The sequence below is a fragment of the Dermacentor albipictus genome, unplaced genomic scaffold (genome assembly GCF_038994185.2).
Source record: "Dermacentor albipictus isolate Rhodes 1998 colony unplaced genomic scaffold, USDA_Dalb.pri_finalv2 scaffold_15, whole genome shotgun sequence".
NCBI lineage: Eukaryota > Metazoa > Arthropoda > Arachnida > Ixodida > Ixodidae > Dermacentor > Dermacentor albipictus.
The window spans coordinates 6,732,382-6,745,985 of record NW_027225569.1 but is presented as its reverse complement, the minus strand read 5'-3'; positions in this window follow the sequence as shown (position 1 = coordinate 6,745,985).

The window sequence follows — 13,604 nt, the reverse complement described above, 5'->3', positions numbered from 1 at the left end:
GCCCATTCACATTAAGGTTTTCGCTGTTTCGAGGGGCTGGAAAAACAGAAGAATACATGCCGAAAAGAAGCAAGGAAAGCAGACGGCAGATTAATTTCGGGGCGCCGCTATCGCAATGGCTCGGTTTTCGATTCGTCCGCGCTCTGCGTTACGGGATACTCTGCGAAAGTGTTTTTTTATGGCTCCGCGTTGTTGTTAGAGTACCTGACACACAGTTTTACACGTGTCCTAAATTCAGCCAGCATCTTGCTATCCTCTTATCACAAATACGACTTCGGAAATGGAGCTCATTGATGACTGGGGCACAGCCAGGAGATAGCGAGGCCATTTCCTCCAATACGTGCTGCCCTCGCTTAAAAGCAGAAGCCAAGATATGTTAAAAAAAAAGTGTTTTCACTTTTGCAAGGAAGCGGTGCCTTCTGTATCTCTGGACCAATGAGCTTTCAAGGGTCGGGTGATATCTCTGTCAACACCAACGACATTCTATTGCGAGATGAAACATGATCACCTTCGCTGCACAACTCTTGCTACCTATCACGTTGTAGGCAGCACGCCACGAGGCCAAGGTAATATTGCCATAAACACAAGTGAAGAGTCCAACGTAAAGGTCTCATACGCCTGAAGAAAACTGCACACGGAGGTAATGTAAAATTCGTAAGATTTTCGTCACTGTTGTCACTTTCTTTCTAATAATATAGGCACAGGTCGCTTCCTCCCAGTGATTACAAATTGCTTCTCTTCTCCGCCCGCTGACAGTGTTATGTGAATAAAACTACTGGTCGTCTTTTTTTTTTACATATGACGACACTAAATTCTCAGACAGGCTCGACTGTATGGGTGTCCTACATCAGCACGGTAACCTGCTCTGTGTATAACACAGTGCCCTGCCTAAATGTACAATTTCATCAGCTGTAGAATGTCATGTATTCACGCAGCCCTAGGCCTGGCGGAGTCGAGTCTAAATCTGGCAATAAGGTCGTGCCCGATAACATCAATACTGAAGCTTGGCGCGCGCTACAAGAGCTACAGCCGATGCCACAGTCGATGCCACGGACAAAATTGCCACGTGACTGGCCACTCATGCACTTTGCGTGTATTCACGGGCTTCTCTCAAGCTAAAAAAAAAAGTTTTATGCAGCGCGTATCGAGCAACATAAAGCTGTATCGGGAGTTTTTCATGCAGCTCTACAATGTTCTCATTCACACTTTCTATCTATTCAGACTATTTCAAAAGTTGTGCAATTAATTGAAATTAATTATATAACTAGCCGGAATGCAAAAAAAAATTATCTATCTCCTAGCAGCAGCAAACAACATTACCTTGGTTCTCTCCAGCTACGTGGCATTTACATATTTTAAATCTTGGTATTATAGTTGGGACACCCTGTATATTAGCAATAACAGGCTGGATGTTATATGAACACACTCATATGCGGTACATCACACACATATTTTTTTTCACATTTTCAGTACTAATCCGTAGTGAAGTGTTGCACTCATCGTGTTTCTAATGCTTTGGGTTTATTCTAGTGTGCAACTGCAGGTCACAACGCGCCAGGCATCTCCACGTGCCGGCGTGCCAGCGAGAAAGGGTCTTCCATTCCGCTTGTTGAAACATGCGTCAGTGGGGTTCCGCGTTACAGGCCAGATACGTACGAAAAAAGGCCTGGAACTCGGCAAGACAGCTTCGCTTTATAGAAGCGTTGCGTTAAAAAACACCAGCCTTACACTCTTATTTTCTACTATGTCTTGGGTGTCAGAGTAACAGGTGACCTTTAGAGACTCTGAATGCCTGCTAATAAACACAGCACACATTTGACAGAACAGGGATGAAAATAAATTTTTTCTCACCTTGTGAACTTCCATAGCCACGTCTAGAGTAAATTGAAGAGCGAGAGAGAGAAAAAAAAACAGAAAACGTAGTCACTTTGTCACTAAAGAAAAAGAAATGCAATAGCAGTCAGGTGGTGAAACAAAATGTAAGGGGACACCTGTTCTGAACAATCAATAGAACTATCGATTTCGGCCAGAGAGAGCGAAGGGAACATGTTGCTAAAGCTTCACGGTTTTCGCAATTTGACGCCAGTATGTTGATGGCCTGCATACGAGATTTTGGCTGCTGTGAAAGGAGGAATGATTCAAAAGAACATAAAGCAGAAGATACAGATAAACGCAATGATCATCAATAAACCGAAGCACGCCGCGACGTGCTCGTTAAACAGACTGGTAAGCGAAAAGTAGGATGCGCCGTCGCACAACAATTTAGATGGAAATGTAAGTAAATGTAATCGCAGAGACTGCATTGAAGCAGCATCGGCTAGAGTGCAGGTTCCTTCTTTCACACCTCCTCTTTCTTTCCTCCTCTCCCGCGCAAATGATAATGTAAATATAGTAAAGCAACGACGCCTAAACGAAGCAAAATGCATGGATTTGTGCATGTGAGCACGCTTCTCACACGCGCCACTTTTAGCTGCTCTGATTGGGCGAATGTTGCCGAAAAAGGCGCCTGCGCTTCTGACCGCTAAAGAAGAGAGGAAGAGGTCGTTTGAAAGGAGGTCGTTCCGCCAACTGCTGCTTCTTACGCGCATTGCTTCCTTCCCCACCCTTTCCCTTTCAGACCAGGAGAGTGGAGAGGGCTTGGGGAGGAAAGGAGACCACGGTCATAGGAAATGCGTATCACCTGGAGCAGGTGAGGCCGCGGTAACGCCGATCCTCCGCGATCGGAGTTGCATAAAGAACTGCCGAACGAGCAAATGGCGCTTAAAGGCGCGCTCCTCACACGTAAACTGAAAAGAAATGATTTCTTTTTGCATATGCGTTGTTTTTTCTTTACTTGCTTGTTTGTATCTCAAATGCTAAACTTCGCGCACGCGACTGGCTTATCTCGTAAACTGCCGTAGCGAAGCGTAACATGCAAACATTTCTAGCGGCACTACCTGTATGTGTATGGTTTTCCTCTTTTGTACCTCGTTCATGTCTTCTGCCTCCCTTCAAATGCGCTGTCTTTTTCTTCTTTTTTGTTAAAGGACATCCCGCGTACTTGCCACTGGAGGTGGTACGCATGTTGGCCCGCCGACACGCTCCTGTCAGCCAGTATATCTCTCTACTGGAGAGACACAGTCAGAGAGCTTTTGTTATCCCTCCAGGATAAGGAAAGCGCGGTCTGGCGGTCCCGTCTCGGTGTCTTGAACGACGCGCAGACCGCTATCGAGTCTGGGGCGACTCAGCACGTGCCTTTGTGCCCCGTCAGGAGCGTGACCCGCCCGTTTGTTCAATCCCTCGAAGGAACCGCTAGACCGACGCCCTTATAACCATGACCCCCGTGAATTCAGCACGCAGGTGAACGAAGCGACCGCAAATAAGGGTTGGATTTATGGACTTGAAAAGAATATTGGGCTAATTATATATTCGACTTTGGAGTCGTTCGCAAGAGTTGCGTCTGTGAAAGAAAGTTGCTGGTCGCTGCTTAATATAAGTTTTAGGAAAAGCTTTTGTCGGCATAGTTGGCCTCGCATTCTTGCCAGATTAGCTAGGCAAAACGCTGGACAGATGCAAACGCACGCGAAGAAAGGGAAGGACGAACTCTACTATCAGCTGTTTACCACCTGAACGCTACTCATAGGTAACACTTGTAGCGTATGCTGCCCTCCCCATCATGACGTCACTCGCAGTAATACGCTTCATTATGACGTCATTGGCAGCAATCTGGATCGCGCAAGTGGAAAAGCGGCATTTACAAAGTCATCCTGTACACTGCCGAGTATGATTTCACGAGTAATGCTCGTTGATTTGCTTGAAGATGAGGCTTTATTGATGGCCTCCGAAAACTTATTTATTTATTTTTTTAGGCAACCTAAAGGTCTTGGAGGGCAATTCATTGGTGTGAGCAATACAACATGACTGTGCTGTTTATAGGAACAACTGAACAAAACTAAAAAACGAAAAAACGTAGAATTCTGGGAAAGGTATAAATGTATACAGTCATATAAAGACATTTTTAACGACACATTCAGACTGGTATTGATAATTAAACAGGCGCAACGAGCAAATGTTTGGTGCATTTATAAATGCGGACAAATAAGAATACAAGCGAGCGAAATAGAGGGGGAGATAAGAAAGGCAGGGATGTCAACCAGTAAAGAGTCCGGGTGGCTACCCTACGCTGGGGGAAGGAAGAAGGGCAGAGAGAGAAAGACGCATATATGGAATCATCATCATCATCATCATCATCAGCCTGGCTACGCCTACTGCAGGGCAAAGGCGTGTCCCATACTTCAAATACCCCGGTTATGCGCTAATTGTGGCCATGTTGGCAACATGGCCACAATATATGAAATCGGATAATGGTAAATACAATATCATAATATGAAAGTAGGGTGACACACTCAAATGTATAGGAGCAACAATAGCGAGAAAGAAACGAAATGTTATACGATGCAAAGAAACTCAGCAACACAAAAACAGCCATTAATCATGAAGGTGTTCCAGAAGTTCACTTTGAAAAATAGCTGCTTCAGTGGAAGCGACAGTATTCCGTGGCAATGCGTTCCTCTGATTTATGGATCGCACTGAAGATGAACATTCTTATTTTAGTGTCTAGACAGAGTTAATCTTCAGATACGGATGATGTGTGCGTCATTGCTAATTAACAATTGGGAGCACAATGCTCACCTTTTGTTGGTTTTGTTTCTGCCCATTGAGTCACGGTAAGTCACTACAACATATGTCATAGGTCATTTAATGAGGAACTGCTTCACCATGCAACGCATTTTATCTCCCTGTCGCATTTCCGTTTTTGAGTTCTGCACCCCGAATTGAGAGCTTTTCTTTTCTTTCTTTTTTTCACATATAGCTTGTGGGAGGAAAACAATAAATGTGCTAGCTACCTGCACAAAGTAATCTTGACATATATTACACGAAAAATTACTGCTTTCAATATACCTATATGCTTTTCCGAACTAATGCTATTATACGACCCACGTGGTTGCTATATTCACTGTTCATGTTGCACGTTCAAAATCAAACTTCAGACACGACGAAGATACAACCACCACGTGCGCTGGCGGCTTCTCTTTCTGAATTTCTTTATCTCGCAATCGTGAGTAACCCCGAATGCTCATTCTATTGCACTTTTAAAAAAGAGGAGCGCTTTGCCTACGTTGCAACACCCATATTCGCCCCTTGTGTGCGACATATGTCGTTCGTATTACAGGCTACTCTCAGCTGTGCTTCACAAGAGCTGCAGGAAGCAAGGAGCTCGTTTTAAACCAAACCTTACTTTACGAACCTCCCCGGACTTTTCTGACTGTGGCTGCTGGGTGACGCTGCTTTCTTGTCCAAGCATTCATGCTTAAAAAAAAAGAATGAATCACGTGACCGACGGTGGAAGCGAACCTTGGTCATCAGTGGTTCGACAGTACAGCAGCGCACTGCTCTAACCATCACGCCACAATTGCACGTGGGCTTCCATCCTGCCAGTGCCAGCTAACCCTTGCACATGATCACAGCGCGTGTATCGCAGGCTCCATGACAGGTTTCGCGGGACGTATTGGCCATCGTAATGCATTTCATCTAGTTCCCGTGTAAATGCAAACAATGAGAAGCCGTGTGCAGACTGCTTTCCACTGTATTCGTAGCTCTGACTTAAGACAACAAAGCAAGCAATATTCGAAAATAAGTAATTGGCTATCATGTGCTTCCTGCACAATACAGCAACGATCTCAAAGTGCACGTCACAAACACCGGTCAGCCTGGCCGACACTCTCGGCTGATGGTGAGTCTAATATTACGGCGGTATTTATTTATTATTTTTATTTATTGAAAGATACCTTACAGGCCTCAACTTGAGGCATATAGTAAGCAGGGGGGGGGGGGGGGGGAGGGCAGTGCATAGAAAATACATCGAATATATGAAATTCATAAAACAGCAGCAGTTCACATACTACCATCGTAGCTACAGTCGAGGTGAAAAAGAAGTACTGAGTTCACGATTCACTAATAAAAAAGATAATATAATAACAAGGAATGAACCACACAGAGTATTTTCAATTTCGTCGTGTAATCAACAAGACCAGATTGTTAAACAGTATTAAAAGAGCGGTATCGAGCCGCTATAGCGAAGGCAGTAAGTATTTCGAACGTTTCAGTGATTTTACTTATTAAAAAAACAAAATTGAAAGGAAAATAACCTGCTTCGCTCTAAATCGTCTGGCTGCAAATGGCAACTGAAGGAAATAATAGACCCGCCTTTCTGAGATAGTTCCATACGCATTGGAAACCTTCACGCTGCAGAAGGAAATCCCGCCACTGTAAGCTCCCTTCGGTGATTCTCGTAAATACGAACTATGTCACACCCACACCATGACGTGCAGAATATTGGCATCACCAGATAGAACCACATATTAAAAATCAATATTCCGCGGTAGCGGCGTAGCGGCGGGCACAACAACCTTAGAACTTGAAACACGATAGTTAAGCCGAGGGGGGCTAAATGCGAGTGGCGTAAATCACCGATGCACCGAGGTGGTCCAAACTTCCGTGAGGCGCCTCCGTTGGCGTATGTTGAAGGTGTCTGTGCCTCCCGGCAGTTCAGCTGAAACAAGGCGCAAAACGGGCCAACCATTTCCAAAAGAGGAGTCGTTTGTCAGCGTTCCTCGCATACGCACCCTAAACTACAGCGTGGCTTTCGGCATACCGGACGCCTCCTCGTTGTCAGGTTTTTGCTAACGCCTTTATAAGTGGAAACGTGGTTCAAACATCTCCATTTCGTCCACGTGCTCTTTCCCGCTGCTTTCCCGCATGAAGAGCCTCGCTGTATTTTCCCCGCCTTGCCATTTTTTTCCGCGCGAACCATTATCGTTTATGTTTATGACTTACTACGCGGTGGGTACGATATGCCGTCCGAAGGTCTTCTGCCAAGAGGCAGCCATGATTTACGCGTATGCGGCGAAATTACAGTCCGGAGGAACTTTGGGAGGGCGCCACCCTGACTTACACCTGTCAGTAACGCCAGTTGTGTGGTCACCCTCCAGCGCAAAGCACTGTCTGTTTTAGAAACAAGCGCTAGAAAGGAAAGAATATGTAGGAGCTTTGGAATATTTATAGCAAACTTCGTGAGTCGACATTGAGGGCCAGACATGCGTATAAGGCCTTGTCCAGCACCCTGTTATCAGAGCATCTTGGTTGTGAGTACCTATGTCAGTCACGTAGTTTTCCATTCAGTCGCCGCGGTGGTGCAGTGGGTATCGCTTGAGGTTGCGGGTACGATCCTGGCTGCGGCGGCTGGATCCTGATGGGGTCGGAATGCAAAAAAAGGAAGGAAAAAGAAAAAAAGGCATGCTGCTCCACTTACATTTAGGTGCACCTTAAACAATCCCCGGCGGTCAAACATACTTCGTTGTCCTCTATTACTGCGCACTTCTTAATGTGATACTGCAGGTCAAGCGCTAAGAACAAGGATCGCGCGAGGGCACAACAGATGAGCTAATTTCAACAAATGATTTATTTAAATGAGAGCGCGAAAGTACTTTTTGCACACAAGAGCAAATTGGTAACCGTTGCATAATGAGATCGAACTTTGGGCGCGCGATTTAACACCAGGAATTAATTTGACGTGCTAATCTATTACAACCCGATTAAGCGTCAAGAAACCTTTCCAGCCGGCCCGCGGCCATCACCGCATTATGGTGAGCTCTGAGTGGTGTGCAATGCCCTTCGTAATTTTCCGTTCACAAAAACGAAATTTAGGATAAAATGGAATTCGTTTTTTTTTTTCTTAACGACAGCACCACAACCTGCATCGAGGCACGTCATAGTGGCGGACAACGGATCAATTTTAACCTTACGGGCTTCTTCAACGTGAGTCTTTGACATTTCGCTCCCACCAAAATGCCGCCGCGGCCGGGAGAAGACGCACTTTGTCGTTCTATCTAGGCAGTCGGCGTGCAGAGCTGCTGCCTATTTTCAACTTCATTACTCTAGTTGAAGGGTCGCATAATACATTAAGTTCATTAGTCCGTGGACTGAATCAATGACTGAGCAATTGAAGTAGCCTTTAATTGCGTTGTAATTGTTTACACTGAAAATATCTGAACAGATAACAAGGACACTAGTAAACTGTCCAATGCAAAAAAAAATATATATGCCAGAAAACAATCCCTCAGTGAATGTCGATGGCAAAGCGATTAGCATTTAACCAATGTACACCATGACGCTGAAGTCACGTTTATTGAAAATGTGCGCTGTTCTTTCTGAGGCTTCCACTGTTTCGGATATATGCGACATACGTGCACTGCCTGCGGTATCGGTCCAGTCATGGCGGTCGTTTGCCAAGGTCACTCATGAGCATGACGGTATGCCGACGACGCATTGGCTACGATGGAATGTTAAAACGAAATCGTGTCGATGGAGTGACACAGGCGGTATGGCGACGGTGCCATGCCGACATTGAGATTAAGATTCTAAAATGATGACAATGGTATAACGACGACAGCGTGACGGCATGAGTGCAGTGGGATGGCGAGAAGTGTAGGATGACAACCTGATTACGAAGCTGGAATGATGACGATGGCATTACGACGACTGCGTTGCCATGACTGTATATATATCGCGACGACATAATGACGGCGGCGGCATGAGAATGGCGGCATAATCACGATTCGATTATAGAGCATGATTAGGCTAGAATGACGGATAAAGAATGACGTCACTAGAACGGCTAAGGTAGTACGACGACGACGGCACAAATACAACGTTATGTGTATCGACGATAGCGACGACTGTGAGGCGACGTCGGCGTGATGACGTCATGACGAGAGTCGGACGACAATCTTGGAACGACGACTATAGGACTACAATGCAAGCATCACGACGACGGTATGAAAACGAATGCGTGACGACAACTGCTTGACAACGGTATTAGGACAATGCGATGACAACTAGTCTATAATGATGGCGTGACAACTACTTTATCACGAAGACTGCATGACAATGATGGCATAAAGGGAGCCTGATTACGAAGCAGGAGTGACGGCGATGAATGACCACGACGGCATCACGACGAGAGTACCAAGATGAAGGCCTGACGACTGTACGACGACAATGTCATGAAGGTGACCGCAGGACGAACGTCGTATGACAAAGCTGAAATGACGACGATGCAAGGACCACGATGACATCAATATCTCGGACGCATACCTTGTGGCCCATGCTGCTAGACATCTGTCGCTTCAATGCGAGCGGAACATCGAAAGCACTTCGCATCCGAAGCTGCGGGCACAACGCACAGTCTGCAAACATAGCAGATCCTTTTGAAGATGAGGCCCGCGCGGGCGCGCACTTCGGTCACGTCGCAGATCGCTTTCAAGATACAGCGCCCGCAGGGCCACCTCGTACGCAGAAGCAGCAGCTGGGGAAGAGCCGCCGCCCCCGCCCCCCCCCCCCCCCCCTCGCATCACCCCCGTGCCTCGCGCGCGAGAGGAGACCGCGCTTCCGGCCCGCCTTCCTCACTCGCACGCGCGAGAATGAGCTCAGCCTCGCACGCTTTCGCTCCCAGACATAGCATGCACTTCGCGGCGAGGATTTTATCGCCCTTAAGACTTTATACGAAACCTCACGGCGACGACGACGGCAGAAATGCGCCTGGATGGACCATGTAATTGCTATCGCAATAAAACAAACATACTGAAAGAAAGGCAGACTGAAGTGTGCGCAAAGGCTGTTGCGTTTCTTTAGTCATGAAGTGAACTTTAAGATGGATGGATGGATGGATGGATGGATTGGTGAGTGGATGATATAAGCGTGCCCTTCGGAACGGGGGGGGGGGGGGGGGTTGCGCCACCAAGCTCTTGGTATTATGTTGCCTAATGTCTTACCTATGTTAAAAAAGGGGGAAAAACACGATAAATTCCCATAACGAAACTTTCTGAACCCCTGTTGTGAACTTTGCTCTTGTACGCCTTCGTTGTTTGTCGTTTCCCTACTTTTCTTCCGCCATTATTTCAATCCCCTCCTACTAATCTCTATGGCGGACATGTTTACTTTCCCCCTGCTCTCGCTAGGGCTTCAAAGAGGCCAGTAGTGCCTCAATCAAGCTCTGGGCAGATATCTTCGCATTATAAAAAAATCATGCTCCACTGTTTCCTAGCTCTACCGCCGCCAAGCACATGCTTCTTCTTCTTCTTTCTTACATCTCACTTATAGGTGCGTGTTCCAAGGCATCTTGATCTCGCTCAGTAATGTAAAGAGCTTCCCTTTGAGTTAGCATAAATTGTTTCTTCCCGGATTTCCGTTTTTCATCCTAATTACTCATGGCAGGTTTGTTTCCGATTGCCGCCACCAATGAGATTATGTCAGCCAATTTCCGCTTGACAATCTTTGTTGCTGTGTCACTGACCATAACGGCCGCATACTTGTTGGTAAGCTTCCATTTCTTTTCCTCCACGCTGAATCCACGTTTTTCCTGTACATATAGCTGAACACTGTCTCACCCCATTTACTTTCAATGCTCAGCAGTTCTTCATAATCAGTTTTACTCTGAGCTTCCCTCCTTTTAAAATTTGTCCAGCTTATATGAACCTGCACAGCTTCAGCTTGCCTTCAGTTTCAGAATTGCCTTTCTTAAGCGCCAACCATACTTTGCGATGGCGGCATACATCGCTTCCTCCGGGACGAGTAATGAGAGTGGTGAGGGGCAGCTTACGCAATAGCGGGCGTTTGAGGGCACCTCATTTTCCGCGCCCGTCTACCGAAACGAGGTTGTGGGCGCATAGCACGGCTCAATTGCTTTCCTTCATCATTACAGGCATTAAATGCAAAGCTGACATCGACCCGTTTGTAGAACGAAGCTACAAAGCTTCGTAATCAACAAGCTCAGAAACAAGGCTTCGTAGGTGATGAAAAATTCATCCTGATCAGGCATTTTTTCTTCAAATACGAAGCTTTGTTTCTGTCAAAGTCGCGTGGGTTGTCTTTATAGCTTTGTGCTACATGCGAATGAACGCCCATTTTTCTTTCCGCGAACCTTCCTCCACCTTGCGGAATTACGTATAGCTTATTTGCCTTATCACAAACATTTTGTGCTACAAGGAAGAAAGATGCCCACTTATGCCCCCTATGTACTGTGCAGTAACTAATTTAACATTCAGCTGCTTTAGCAACAGAGAACGTTCTTCATTAATTAATAAAAACCATGCACAGCGCGAAGAACGAAAACCAATAGAGACGACACGTACACTGCGCTGTTAGCTTCAAGAATTAGTTCTATGACAAGGAGGACTACAAACAACCATATCGAAATGTCGAAATGCAATATAGAGTGCTGAACTCACAACGTGGATATTCCCTTTTGTTTCAACGTTAGTGGGCACAGTTACAATTTTAACTGCCTTTGCTATATAAATTTGCATTCAGGAGATGCTTTATATAAAAAAAACGGAACAGCCGCTACTTGCCTAGAGCATTGCTTGGTACTAAACACAATGTGTACAAGCCTCAGGAGCACTTTTTAACACAACTGCACATTTCAGAAGTGCTGATTTGAATAGCTCCCCACGCAACACCTGCACCATCGGTAGCAAGGTAACTAAGCTTGAATTATTGGACCTATTTGCATCAGTCAATAATAACTTGTGCAGGAAGACAGCGTGCAAGAGGGCCAGCCTATTTGAGACGGAAAGTTGATGCTAATTTTCTCTGTTTTAGACGTATAATTAGACGTATGGCTTCTGTATATTTTGATTAACAATGGAAGAACAAGGCGCGTCAGTTAAATATTGACTATTGGAATTGTCTTTCGCAGTGCCATGAAAACGACAAGTCCCACTGACCACAAGTCGACAGTGGGGAAATGCTTTCTTTGTCTGCCTGCTCAGAACCGCATTCTTCTTTGTTATCATCCATTTTGAAACCAGTTTACCCTTCTCAATACGCAAAAGTTCTTACACTCATGCCAAGAGCCTTCACAAGTGTATCGCTCCCATGACGTGCACACACGACAGTGATCAGTGCATACCAAAGCTGCGCGGATGACCGATGGTTGTTGCCGTTCACGAGAAACTGTATATTATCACACAGGCTGCGCAAACAGGGAGTGACCATATTTCAACCGTGAAGGATCGATGTCGCTCACTCCATTGAACCTATGACGAGTTACAAGGCACGAGGCACCTCCCTTTTGTTGCACATTTGCACAGGAAGTGAGAGTGTGTCTCATTAGTAAAGAATTCTCATTAATTACGTTACGTGAGACACAAAGTGCAGCGAAAAACAAAGCACTTAGTTCAGGGAGGACAAGTGTTGCCGGGCTCGCTTTTTTGTTTCGCCGCGTGGCGGCGCAAAATACATGATATGAAAAACGAAAGGTAGCAGGTAATTATGAGCGCGTTAACGAGCCAGGGCACCCCGCGTATAATTCTACCAACGTGCCGTGCAAACGGCGAGGCCTAGCCATTCATTAGGTGACCCGAAGCGGCGCCTGAAGAAATTACCAAGTTTGCGATATAACTCATATGTTGTTTGCTCAAGCCCGCCAGAGGGCGCTGCTTGACACGCGCGTGGAACGTAACGGTGAGAGCGCGCTTGGCTACGAAGATCACGCCTTTTGCGTTTGCGCACTGCCGCTCTCCTTGCAGCGCGCTACAAGCTAGCCTAGACATGTATTTTTATGTATTGTTAACAGTGTAAAACTGGCGTGTTCCGCACGTTTACTGGTATGTAGCGTGCTCCGCCCCTAACCGCGGCGGCTACAAATAGCGTAAACTTTGCATTCCAGTAAAGCGCTATCATACAGCCTTCAGAAGCACCCACAAATAACATCTTTGAAAATCTTTTAAGAAACACAATTTCATAGGCCGTCAGTCCCAAATTGTTCGCAGTTAAGAACTGTTAGCGATTACTGATCAATCGCTCCGTCCACAACATGATGCGCAGATATATATTTAGGCTGTTTGGGAAGTAAATTGCGAAACACTCAACTAAATGCTTTAGCAGAATCTGAGAATTCAATTCAATTCAATTCAATTTTTATTTTTCCAGAAATAATAGGTCCTGGAAAGGGTCAAGAGCTAAAAGCTGTCTCGACAGCTTGACTAGGCCCATGACCCCCTCTACAAGGCAGTATTGATGTACAGCAACAGGTAGTGTCCATGGCATCAAGAAATGCGAATAACAATGAATTATACAGTAGCATAAGGGTAATTAATTAATAAATCTAGAGCATATGATTACAAGAATGTGCCATGAACCTTCAATCGTCGTCTCATGATGACACAATACTGTGACTGTTGGGCGGTATTTGAGCTTAGTCCGACCAGTGTATGCAAGATTGTTTGTCTGAAAAGACATACAGACAGACAAAAAACTTCAATTACAAAGTCCTGAGAAGCTTTGCCCTAGGGCAGAGCTTCGGGCCGCTCTCACGTGGGAACTGGTAGACCGAGCCTAACCGCCACATCGTGGGCTATCTGGACAGCCCAAGTTTGACATGAAAGTTCTGAGCTCTGGATGGCAGAGCTCCATTCTTCTTCCGTGATGCGATTGGGTCCCTGTAACGAGGGGCATCGCCAGAGCATGTGTGCGAGATTGCTAACAGCCCCGCAGTCGCGGCA